At 42.7% G+C, this 12,897-nt stretch overlaps 1 protein-coding gene and 2 non-coding genes across 4 annotated transcripts in view; all 3 read left to right on the top strand.

Annotated features, from left to right (window-relative positions):
* LOC125724529 (serine/threonine-protein kinase pim-1-like) overlaps window positions 1-12,897 on the top strand; it is a 195,469-nt gene that overhangs the window by 81,047 nt on the left and 101,525 nt on the right. The window lies entirely within an intron of this gene.
* trnal-aag (transfer RNA leucine (anticodon AAG)) lies at window positions 12,068-12,149 on the top strand. The gene has a single exon. It is a non-coding gene; the product is annotated as a tRNA-Leu (tRNA).
* trnal-aag (transfer RNA leucine (anticodon AAG)) lies at window positions 12,686-12,767 on the top strand. Its single transcript has one exon. It is a non-coding gene; the product is annotated as a tRNA-Leu (tRNA).

Genomic DNA, 12,897 nt, shown 5'->3' with positions numbered 1-12,897 from the left:
TTGAAAATGTCAATGAAAAAAAGAAGGTAAGCAAACAATCACTATTGTTAGATTTGTCAGAAATGTGAATCTCTGAAATGTTTCCAACCATTGAAGGCATGGTAAATGCAAATGATCTGGTAGTTGTAAAACAATGTTATTTACTGGAAGTGTAATCAAATTACCAGTACCATATGTTATTATTGCAAAAATGCATTCATGTTATAAAATAAATATATATTTTTTACCATTTTTAACCCTGACCATTTTAATTTGAATATAGGAAAAGAACCCCACCCTAAACAAGGATGCTGCCATTGCAATGGCAGAAAGGCTAAAGAAAGAAATTCGGAAAAAAAGGTCTGTAATTCCCACAGAGGTCTGTTATGATTCTGAAGAAAGTGACTGTGCCCGACGTCAAAGGAGTATGTCAAAACGCCTGGTAAGAATATTTTGTTGAATTATAAATTAAAGCTGTTCAATACAAATACAAGTTTATTTGTCAGTAAATTATAAATTTGCATTTATTAACTAACTTTACAGCACATAATATAGTGCAGTGTGCAGCCTTCTTCCCAGGGTTTCCCAAACATGCTTCCAGAGTTCTATGGCTCTGCACATTAGTGGATACCCGCACTCGTCTGAAGACTGAGAAAGGTAACAACTTAATGTTTTCTTTTCTTTTTATTTTAGTTGGTAAGTGATTCAGAGGATGAAGAGGATGACAGCTATATCAAACCAAGTACAACCCAAAGTGCCAGCTGTTGTCTTGACATGGAGACCATAAAGGCTCTTAAAGGTATGTTTTCTATGGTACATACAACCATCACATGCATATTAACTGTTTTAATTGTGGTAAAAGAAAACCACATGAAATGATTGGCCGAGCATCCTGCCAGTCATAAATTGCTGCCCCTCCAACCAAGGGTGTAGAGTTAACATGGACATGTCCCCACCAATATCCAATGATTATAGTGCTGATAAGCTTATGGGGGGTGGGTTTAGGTGGGTGTTAGATTTATATGTCCCCACCAATATCAAAACCAAATTTACGCTCTTGCCCCCAACTAAAGTCACCACTTGTGCACTCCGGTCATGCCCACCAAGCGAGTGTGAGTCTGCGAGAGTGCCACCGTTGTGGTACTCAAAAAAATTTCCTATGGTTGGCAGGTCTGTAAATGGCTTTATGGTTCAAATATAAATCATCCAATAATTTTGTATTGTTACCACAGAAGGCACAAAGCGTTGTTGGTGATGCTCAAAGTTATGCATGTTCAGTAGCATATTTATGAAATAGCATATGACTTTATATTAATTCTATGTATTTAAATGAAATATTCACCTTCATACACAGCACTAACCAAAACATTGCAAAACACCATTTCTCTTCAGAGCTACCTGCAATTGTCAAAACCCTAAAAGACATAGTGTCAAAATTACCACTGGCTGGCCACACTGGCTCGCCCCCCAGCTGGAGCACTCCGAGCAGCGAATCAGCAGGACCTTCAAGCTCTGGTACAGCAGCTTCAGCAAGTTCACCAGTCATGGTATTAATAGTATGGTCAGATTAATAATATTCAGACAGTTGCCTAAATGTCATCAGATGCTCATAAAAAGACCTGTTCAAGAAAGAGCCTTTTTCAGATGTACAAACTGAATGACACACTTGCATGGCCCAGACAACATAAACCAGACGTTTCTTTGTCTATAGAAAATCCCGCGAAACTTCAACTAATGTTCCCGTTAGGCTATAACCCCCTCTGGCGGTACACAATGGAATAGCAATTCTAGTATTGCTTTTGAACAAAATGCCCATTAAACACACAAATTGTGACAAAATTCTTGTGTGCGTCACATTCACAGAAGAGGCTCAGTTTTCTTAAAACACTTCCATAGTTTATCTATGCAATCAAACCTTATCTCTAAAAATTAAAGCATAGACTTGTCTGTAGGGACTTTAAAGACATTTTGGTAAATTGGTTCTATATGTGTTCTGTAGATTTGTTGCATTTCATAGTTCGTTTGATCTTTAAATCCAGTAAACTGTTACAAGATCATTTCTCCTTATAGATTCAAAGATGGACTTTTTGACCGCGCTGCAACAGCATTCAAGTGTGTTAGTTCCGGTCTTGTACCACTCTGCTAAAAAGCTGACTGCTGCAGATTTGGAAAGCATGTTCAGACCATATACATATTAAAGACACTAAAACACAGTAAATGTTGATGTGATCCACTTAAAGCAGCCTATAAAAATGGTTCATTCATTTTGGTTATATATCTGAATTCTATGTCACTTTTAGGTTTGTTCAGATCTTCCTGTCCAGTAGATGGCAGTGTGTCGTATTGAGGGAGGAGGTCAGTATTGCGGTTACGAGCGAGCGGGAAGAAGAAGAGAAATAATACCGCGAGCGGTGGAACGTTAGTGAGTTGGAGATTTAGCTCATGTGAAGAAAACTAATAAATAGCACAACAATGCTTAATAGCGAACCGTTTCTTTTTTTAAGCATTGAGCATAGTATACGTAGAAAGTCGGACAGGGATATTGTTTTCTTTTCTCCGGTGAGTTCATTTGGTGATCGCTATGTGCAACACTAGCTAGCATGGTCTTAAACTATATGTTGCACAGGCGTAGCATGAAAAGGATGTATATCTAATGACGTTCATATTCCTAATTTTGCTGTTAACTCAGATGGTTGCTGTATAAATGAGGAAAATTGAGGTAATAATCACATTTGTGAAAACCCAATTGTCGTTTTTCGTAATTTAGCTTAACTATAGTGCTACGGGTAGCCAGGTTGAAGTTATATTAACCGAGAGAAATGCTATGTTAGTATGCAGGCAATAAGGTTTAGTAAATTTTAATTCTAAATTGAAGGGGGGCCAAGCTTTGTGCTAAACTTTGTCACACTAAAAAATAGGAACCAACTTGCAGGCAGGCAGGGGAGGAGGCCTCACCCTAGACTGGTGTAGCAGAAAAAGCAGAAGGTGTGTGTTGCAGGGTTGTTGTGACATTATGCTTACTCTTGACCTACTGGGCCTAACAAGGGAAGGGGTTGCTGACACCCCAGACGGGCTATATAAGCCAGACACAGACAATAGAGTTTGAGCTTCCTCGGGTATGTACTGTTTGTGCATCTGAGCGGCTCCCGGATCGCGGTCTGTGCAAGGAATAAAGAGAGCGGACTTACAACCATCCTTCGCCTCACGTATGCATCTCTTTCCTCATCAACGGACTCGGCGGAGTCTAACTCCAACAAAACTACTGTGTGTTCAACGAATATGGGTTTTCGAGTAAGATTTTCTCCAGATCTGATAGCTTAATTTTGAGAGAATTGGGTATTACGCTGCTATGTAGCTTGTTTTTTTTTCTACATTGGATGGAAACTTGTCGATCGGACGGACGAGCGGCGGCTACGAAGGAGAAGACTGAAGAGGAGCGTCTGCCTGCCGAAGCGGACCTTTCCGTGCCTTGTGCCTTCGTCCCATGTTACAGATAAGTGCCGAGACCTCATCTCACCTTGAAAGCAAACATATGCTACGCGGGTGGATTGGACATTTTGCTTTGGGGTTTTGAAAGAGCTCCGAGTATATTTTGTATGTTTCGGTTATGTTTTGTAATTGCAACTGTGGGGAAAAGCCTTAAAAGAGGTACACTTTGTTTATATCTGTTTTTGAAAATAAATGCCGGCTGTTCATTTCGGCGAGGTCCTGTTGCTCTTATTACTCCTATTGGAAAAGTTCCTTAGAAAGAGGGCACTGACCTGTCGTAGTAACATTCTGTACTACATAGTGTGCCCCCTTACATTGACTGACTTTTATTCTTTCAGAACGAGTGACTGCCCTGTCCTTAGAGGATGTGTTGATGTTTGCCAGAGGGCTATAGCATCATTTCCACCTGCAGAAATGACACCACTACCATGCATTCAGTTTTTCACTGATTATCTTTCCCCAATGTCAAGACCTGTGCTAATTAGAGATGCTCCGATCAGCATTTTTGGAGCCGATTACCGATCACTGCCGATCACAGAATGGCAGGGGAATGGGAATCTTTTATCTATAATCTAGCAGAGTTTGCACCATTTGTAGAAATGAAGCTAACTCTAAATTAACTATATTGAAAAAAAAAACTGTAGAAATAGGCTACAGTCAAGATCTTGAAGAACCACCAAGTGTTTATTTTAGAAAATGAGAACTTAAGGCTACTGTAGGCCATCTTTCCCAAATAAGGCAGAGTAACTTAAAATTATTCGTGGATCAAGGCAGCTTAGCAGGCGACGGAACCCTTTATCCTCCACAACGGATAGAGGTTGTTCATCGAGGCAAATGAATTCCATAATTCTGAACGTGATGTCTTTCCACCTCGTACTATCCCTGCTGTATGGTTCACGTCGTTTAAATGCATCACTCGCAGTCGGCTGGTTGAGGGATGGGGATGTTGTTGGCTTCGGCTGGTTTAGTTTCTTATACTCGGCATATTCAGTTGTATGGCGTGTTCTAAGATGCCTAATCATGTTAGTGGTGTTAAAATACCGTTGCTTGCTTCCACCTCGAGGGATTTCATCACGACATACATTGCAAACGACAAACTTTACTTCTTTATTGGACACTTTGAAAAACTTCCAGACGGGAGAACTCATGTTGCCACTGGTAAGCTCCGCTCTGCTGCTGTTTACCTGTGCGCCATGCAAGCACGTGTGGAAAAAGTCGCGCAAGTAATTTACGTCAAGTGATCGGCTTTTTTGATCGGCGCTTTTGGGGTTTGCCGATCAAGCTATTTTTTTTTGCCAATATCGGCCGATCATGATCGGTGGCCGATCAATCGGAGCATCACTAGTGCAAATACACTAAAGCTGCCACTCTTAGAATCATACAGTGACTTTAAGACAAACATGGTGTTTGAGATTCAGAATTCTCCAGGCTTTTTGCTGCTTTTAAAACTTGACTATGCTGAGTCTGAATTTTAGAAGCCACAGAAAAGTTGGCTTATAAACATACCTAAACATGCAATAATCCAAATGTTTGTCCTCTAACAAGTGTTCCAAAGGTTCAGTTTATTGTTTCATCCTACATGCCGTGTATATTTTGGACGACATGTAGTTTTGAGTTGGCCTGTGTGTCATCATCTCCTGCATGTTCTGAGATCCGTCCCTTCGTAATTCATTCAGAGTAGATGTTTTTGTTAGTGCTCATAGCCTTGTATTATTATTATTTGGTTAAATTTGTTTTAGCCTTGACCACTTTGACCATTTGTCTATCAAGTAAGAAAAGAGCTTAATGTGTTACCTATCGGTCTATTGACAAATGTGGATTCTTGATTCTTGTCCATAAAGATGAACAGCTTTACACGTTGGCTTTTTATCAAACTGAATCAAAACTAAAAATATTTGAGACCAAGTAGAACACGACTGTAAGATGTCATCTTTTTGTTTTGGTATGACTTCATATCCTGTTTGTCAAATGGCCGCAGTCAGCAGACTGTAAAAGTGCCTCCATTCTTCACAGGGACAACATGTAAGTACATGATTATTCATGATCAATATGCATTGGATGGTTATGGCTGATTATATGAGTGGTGCTGCTTGTCACTGTGCTATAAATGTTTTCCAGGTGCTTTCTGTGTTTTAATCTCTTGACCTGAATCTAATTGCAGTGATAAATGACCCCCTGGTGATTTTTTTAAAACATTAACCCAGTAAAAGTATAAAACATTAGTATAATCTTTTACGACAGTTTTTTCCTAAATATGTTTTTAATTGTCCAGAGTGTGAGTACTTGTGTTAAAGCTCCCACTGCACAAAGGCAATAGTACATGACATTACATCTTGCTGGTAATCAGTGAGATTTCCCAGTTTGGAATAAGCAGAACCTTTTGAGCACATTAGGATAATTCTGTTTTATCATCAATGAAAACTCTTCATGGGGTTTTTGTGTCAGTGAACAATTTAGGATTTAGTAGAATTTCACGAAAGAGGCACTTTTATAAGCCCACAAATTGTCACTTCTGCATGTTTGTAAACCTATATTTTGATAAAGCAGGAAAATTTGTCTTACTACTGTGAATTGTAATATTGACAAGTGATTTTTGATAATACCGGGCCTCTGACAGTGGGCTGTAGTAATACGTATTAGTCAATACTTACAGCCCAGCTATTGCCTGTAGAGTAAAATATGGTTCTGAGTCTGACTCCCAGTCGTGTGGCTGCTGGAGTCCGTTTTGTTCCACAGCCTGTTTTTTCTTTCTCACGTTAAATTGCTTTTGTATGTTTGAAAAGTAACGTCAGTGAATCCTGGCTAACCTGTCATGTGATGTATGGGCTCTCTGGTGAATGCCGGACTGATTTACTTGCTTATGCTTACTTGTTTAAGGTTCATATTAACTAGCTAACATTAAAGTTAGCTAGCGTTAACCCGCTACAAGTTTTAACTTTGGCCTAACATGACGCTGTGACAACGCTATTGCCTGTACCTGTAAATATGCGATTGCAAATTGTGAAATTTAACCTAATAAATTTAAACATTCATGTCGAACAACTTGCCTAGAAAAGCTTATGCTCCCAGACTGCCAAGTCCACGTGGAAGGTTCTAGTCAATGGAAACTCCTGCTACATCACTGCACATGTGCAAAGCTCGACTCGGCTTTTTCTCTCCAGCAATGCAACGTTACAAGTCCACTTTACTCACCTAACTTAGTATTAGAATTATATCATGTAAAAGGAGACCATTACTCATTATTTTAATTAATTTAACAGGATAATGACATACAAGTAAAGGACACTGATATATTTTAATAGAGAACAAGTGATACCTTCTACAGTGTAAAGTAAAATTTAAATAAAAGCCGGATCAACCTCAGGGAGGGTGAAAACTGCGGAACTGAGCTGCTTTGAATGTTCAAATCAAAACTGTAAATGCAGTTACAATTGTTATGATGCACGCGGAAGTGCTGCAGATCCTTTCTCGATACAGTTGTGAAGTTTTTGGGTGACAATGAAACAAGACGGACCAATTTTTGAATGTTTACAGAGTATCAATATACTGTATTATCAAAACAAGATATGTAATGACATAATACAGGTTACATCAGTAAGACTAAGTCGATTATTTTTTTTTAATTCAGAATCTTGGAGAGACCAATACTATTCCTTCCTTGTTGTAATGTAAGGTACTGTCTCTTTGGAGAATCCTTGGGTATCGCTGGTTTGACTTTGTGATGAAGGAGCAGTTGCTAGAGGAGTCCCGAATGAGGCACGTTACCTGCTTTGTGATGGAGCGTCAGTTACGGCGCTATGGTGTTTCTCTGAGGATGATCCGGCTCATGGGATCCTCATTGCTGATAACCTGAGTGGCTGGACCAGGCCGAGGGGACGCCCACGTAACACATGGCTGCGGCAGATGGATGGCCATCTCCAAAGGGTGGGACTGGACCGTGTGTCTGCCTGGGTGGGTCACCAGCCGAGATCCCAAGGAGTTTCCCCATGTGGTGGGTGCGGCGACATGCTGCATCAGCACACACTCTCCGCCCTGACCTGACCTGACCTGTTCAGGATTTATAAGTTTAGCTATTATCGATTAAAGGTAAGCTAACACCTTCTCTAGCAGCTTCACATCTGAATTCATTAAGGACAGGTGACGATAGCTGGAACAATCAGCAGGGTTCTTGCCATGTTTTAAAAGTAACGAAATTATCACAGAGTTTATATAGTAATAGAGTTGAGAAGACTTCATGGCCAAGGACAGCATACGAAACAGAGGATGGGCTAACAGTGGCCAATAGGATATTGCAACACTTCAGCTTGAATTCTTGGGAGCCTTATTTTTTGCAATCATTGATTTCATAAGTATTATTGGTTATAGTACCATATTTGGATTTCACACATGAAATAGTAGCAAAGGAGTTGCACTGAAGGAGCTTGAGCGCTAACAACTTACTAGGCTTTGCTCCATTAACATACCGTGTCCTGGGTGGGTGAACATGTACTGTAGCCTTACACATAAGTGGACCATTAAGTTTGCCCTGCACTCTGGAGATCTGAGACTCTGGCTCCAGCTGCTGAGATTGCAGACTCCAAACCATTCAGTCGTTCCAAACACATGGATATTTAAACACACCAGGTTCAGCAGGGACCTTCTGGTTTCCCTGTCTTCTGACATCATTATACCGTTTTCAGCACTGAACGGATGGTCTGCTGATGTCAGAAAACAAGGACATACGCTGCTACATCCCATACCTGTTTCACCTTGGAAGGCTGAGCTGGAACAGTGGTCCTCCCATAAATGATGTGCTCCAGTAGGAGCAGGTCTGTTTTCACAGATGAAAACCGATCAGGCTTGGCAGGCAAAGGCACCATTGTAATAGCAATCCGCTGTAGCTCATGCACTGCTGCCTTCTAAAGCTGAGGTGGTTCATTCTCATTGGTTCATTGCCTGTTACGGCTAAACATACCTCTGAAACATTAAGACAGTCAGGACAACCTTTTAGTGCCTTGGACTGATGCAAAGTTTTTTTTTTCGCTGTCAAAATAGCAAAATGGATTTGGATACAACCATAAAGTAGCTTAAAAAGCTCTGTTATATTTTCTGAAAATATTTTATGTGAAACTTTTGCACTAATGTACTGTAACAGACTTACACATACACAGTATTAGTACTTCTTGTGTGTTGTGAAAAGTACCATTAGTGAGCTGTGCCCCTTCAGAGTTGCTGTAGGATGGGAGTGTTTTGAATCCTTGCATAATATGTGTATTGTTCATTCTTTGAATTTTCCATTTCAAAACCAAATCGGAAAAACCAAAAAAACAGACGACAGCTTCATGAAGCATTCATAATGCACAAAACACATGGCCATAATGTATTATGTCTTTTTTGAAACATTTAGACCCATGTTTGTAATGCTTTTTCAATGCACAACAGAAAATAGAAAGTCTACTTGCATTTTCAGTGATGTCAAGAAACATTAAAAATTGTCAAAATGCAACCAGGAACAAATGAGTTCTCATACCACAAAATGTTGAGGTTTTTTAAAGCTCATCTCAATCACAGATATTATTTTTGCCCAATTCCTGAAATCCCGTTCACTTTCCTCTTAGGCTTTTTGCCGAGGGAAACGGATGATCTAAAATGCTAGAAAACCGCCTACAAAATGACATCAGACTTGCACTTGGCCATACCTCCACTCCATACCCAGAAGCAGGATCTGCTCTGCACAAGTTCAAAAGTCAGTGGGTGAATCTCTGTATCAGGAATTCAAAGACTGTACTTGTGATCTTGCCATAATTGGTCTGTTAACTTGCCTTCCAAGAACGAACTTGGGGCGCAATGAATCATGGAATTGTTCTCTTTTGGCAAGGATGCATCCAATGTATGCTTGACATTTGGGGTGGAGCAAGACCAACATTTACCGTCCTCATGTACTTGTGTTCTTAGTCTTGGAACTGGTCTTCAGCAATGGAAGATGAGGTAAAACAGGTACATGAGCACACAAGTACGGTCAAGTACATATACTTCCTTTTACCAAGTATGTGCAGGATACGACACTGCCTGATCTGTTCCACGTTTGCATACATTTTTATGCTGCTTCAAATCTAGCTTAGCAATTACAGACCTGACTTACATTCCATTTTTGGCAAAAGTTCTGGAGAAGACAGTCACTGCTCATCTTCAGTCATACTTGGAGACACACAACATACTGGATTGATTCCAGTCGGTCTTCCGCCAGTGACACAGCATTAAAACTGCCTTTCCTAAAATAAGTAGCCCTGTTGTGATCCATGCTTACATGATTGGCTGATCATGGTAAACAGCACTCTATTATGTGTACATATTCAGCAAGTAATCGTTTCAGTTACACAGCATTACATCACAAAGCATTATGTCATACACAGCATTGTCAAATGGCAATACATCATCCTCATATAGGGCATGTTCAGATGTTCATTCTAACCATATTGACTGCAACAGAAATAACCCTTTTTTTTCTTTCTTTTTTTTGTAAAAAAGTGCAGGTAGTGTGGCCGAGCTCACCTCACCTCAGATGCCTGTCTCCCAGCCCTTGATCCCGGAGCCCCTTCCCCTGTCTTCCCCTGTGACTGACTCTGTGCTCGCCGCTCGGGCTGCGGGTGGAGTGTGCCAGGCGTCACACCTGGCCGAGGGACGGTCTGATGCTGCCCCCCCTCCCCCGTCTCCCTCTCCCTCCCCATCAGCTGCGTCCTGGGCGACGCCCTCCATGGGAAGCGAGACTTACCGCCTTTTAGATGCCCTAGACCAGGGCTCACCTACGATTTCAACAGTACTGAATGCAACGCCTGTGGAGGCCTGGAAAGGCCCTAGCTAAGACTAAGCATTCAGAATCGCCCCGGTCTGGGGCTCTTCGTCAGCACCCCCTGCCTGACATCGCGGCTGCGCTTCGAAGGCAGAAGGAGAGGAGGCAGTCTGCGGCAGCTCACGCGGCCCTGCGTGCTGCGAGCTCGGGTCTGGATGATGGCGATGGCTTTTAACTGAATAGTTGTGGTTATTGTGTTTGGATTATTTTTTTGTTTTGCCATCGTCCCTTAGCGCCCCATCCCATGTTTTTATTTATTTTTTTTTTGTTTGGTGTTGTACTTATTTATTGATGGTTTATTTATGAGTTTTATTGTTTTATTTCCTTTTTATCCGGTGAGATATTATTGGTTTATCCCTGACGTCGCCCGCTCATTGGGTTAGGTGGCGGGTGGTGGTGCTGGGGTTTTTTTTTACTTGGTGTGGGGACGTCTTGCTTTTAGTGGGTTTGTGTCTTTTAGGTCCGTGTCCTGGTTTTACTGGTTTTATCGTGTCTCTTTGTGCCTGTTTTTTATTTAAATGACTTTTATTGACATCCTTGAATGCCCGGGGGCTGTGCTCCTGGGCGAAGGTGCAGGCTATTTTAACAATGTGCAAAGACACTACTGTTTTATGTCTGCCGGAGACTGGGTGGGATGGGGCTTTTATTGATCGGGTGCGAGACGTTTGGGTGGGCGACGTCTTCTCCACCGCCTCCGTAAGACCGGGTATCATTGGTTGGGGAGTCACGCTGCTCTGTCGTGGCCCCCTAGTCGAGTCAGCATCACTGCTGTACTTGGATGGTGGGGGTAAGTGCCTGGCAGTCAGACTGCTTTTAGGGGGCGGCTTCGCCTGTAGTATAGTAGTCGTGCACGCGCTGACTGATGGGGCCCGTTGTGCCTCCTATTTTAACTGTCTGGCTGCGCGTCTAGCACAGTGGCCCTGTCCTCTCGTCATCGGGGATTTCAACGTATCCCTGACTCACCTGGACATGCGGGGCGGGGGCTGCCATGCGGCCTGTTATGGGGCGAGCTGCACTCCTCTATATGATGCGTGCCTGTCAGCTTGCGGATCTGTGGATGGATCGCAACCCCGGCGTGCGTGTTCTCTCCAGGACAGGCGTCAGGGGAGTATTGCAGGGAAGCAGGCTGGATTACGCTTTAGTGTCCCCTGCTGTCGCTGCCTGCGTCCGTGCTTTGTATTATCGGGAGTGCGCTTTAAGCGATCATGACTATTTCATCTGCGCTCTGGATTCTGGGTCGGTGTAGCGTGGGCGAGGAAAGTGGATTTTGAATCCCTCCCTTTTAAAGGACTGTATTGTTAGTGATAGGGTCTCGGGGCTGCAAGATGAGCTGGCTCTCCTCTCTGAGCGGGGGTATGCTGGGGTGGCACTGCGGAGTGGTGTGCGTTTTGTCGCCCCGGAGAACTCTCTTCCCGCTATTTTAAGGCGTTGGAGGAGTCCAGGGGTGCTGCATGGCTGCTCCAGTCGGTGCGCTGCCCTGATGGCCTTCTGGTGACTGACACGCCCGGTGTTCTGCGCGCAGTGCATGGTTACTGGGCTGCCATATTTAACTTCTAAGAAGCCTGCTTGTCTGTATTTGTCTAGAGGAAGTTTCCGCACACTAAAAATGCATGTGGGTGTCTAATGTGACTTTCTCTTGAGGCCGACTCATTGGAGTTCGACCACGGTTCAACACAAATCAGCAGACAAGACCTGCCTGTTTCTCTTAGGATACTTATTGTATATAAAGGTTCTTCATATGAGCCGAACTGCCAAGTAAGGAATAACATGGGTAGTGTGGCCGAGCGGTCCAAGGCGCTGGATTAAGGCTCCAGTCTCTTCGGAGGCGTGGGTTCGAATCCCACCGCTGCCATGTTTAACTTCTAAGAAGCCGGGTTGTCTGTATTTGTCGAGAGAAAGTTTCCTCACACTAAAAGTGCATGTGGGTGTCTAATGTGACTTTCTCTTGTGGCCGACTCATTGGAGTTCGACCACGGTTCAACACAAATCAGCAGACAAGACCTGCCTGTTTCTCTTTGGATACCTATTGTATATAATGGTTCTTCATATGAGCCGAACTGCAAAACAAGGATTAACATGGGTAGTGTGGCCGAGCGGTCCAAGGCGCTGAATTAAGGCTCCTGTCTCTTCGGAGGCATGGGTTCGAATCCCACCGCTGCCATATTTAACTTCTAAGAAGCCGGGTTGTCTGTATTTGTCGAGAGAAAGTTTCCTCACACTAAAAGTGCATGTGGGTGTCTAATGTGACTTTCTCTTGTGGCCGACTCATTGGAGTTCGACCACGGTTCAACACAAATCAGCAGACAAGACCTGCCTGTTTCTCTTAGGATACTTATTGTATATAAAGGTTCTTCATATGAGCCGAACTGCAAAATAAGGAATAACATGGGTAGTGTGGCCGAGCGGTCCAAGGCGCTGGATTAAGACTCCAGTCTCTTCGGAGGTGTGGGTTCGAATCCCACCGCTGCCATATTTAACTTCTAAGAAGCCTGCTCATCTGCATTTGTCGAGAGAAAGTTTCCTCACACTAAAAATGCATGTGGGTGTCTAATGTGACTTTCTCTTGTTGCCGACTCTTTGGAGTTCGACCACGGTTCAAC

This window comes from Brienomyrus brachyistius, unplaced genomic scaffold (genome assembly GCF_023856365.1).
Source record: "Brienomyrus brachyistius isolate T26 unplaced genomic scaffold, BBRACH_0.4 scaffold57, whole genome shotgun sequence".
Lineage (NCBI taxonomy): Eukaryota > Metazoa > Chordata > Actinopteri > Osteoglossiformes > Mormyridae > Brienomyrus > Brienomyrus brachyistius.
This window is presented reverse-complemented; position numbering and strand designations above follow the sequence as displayed.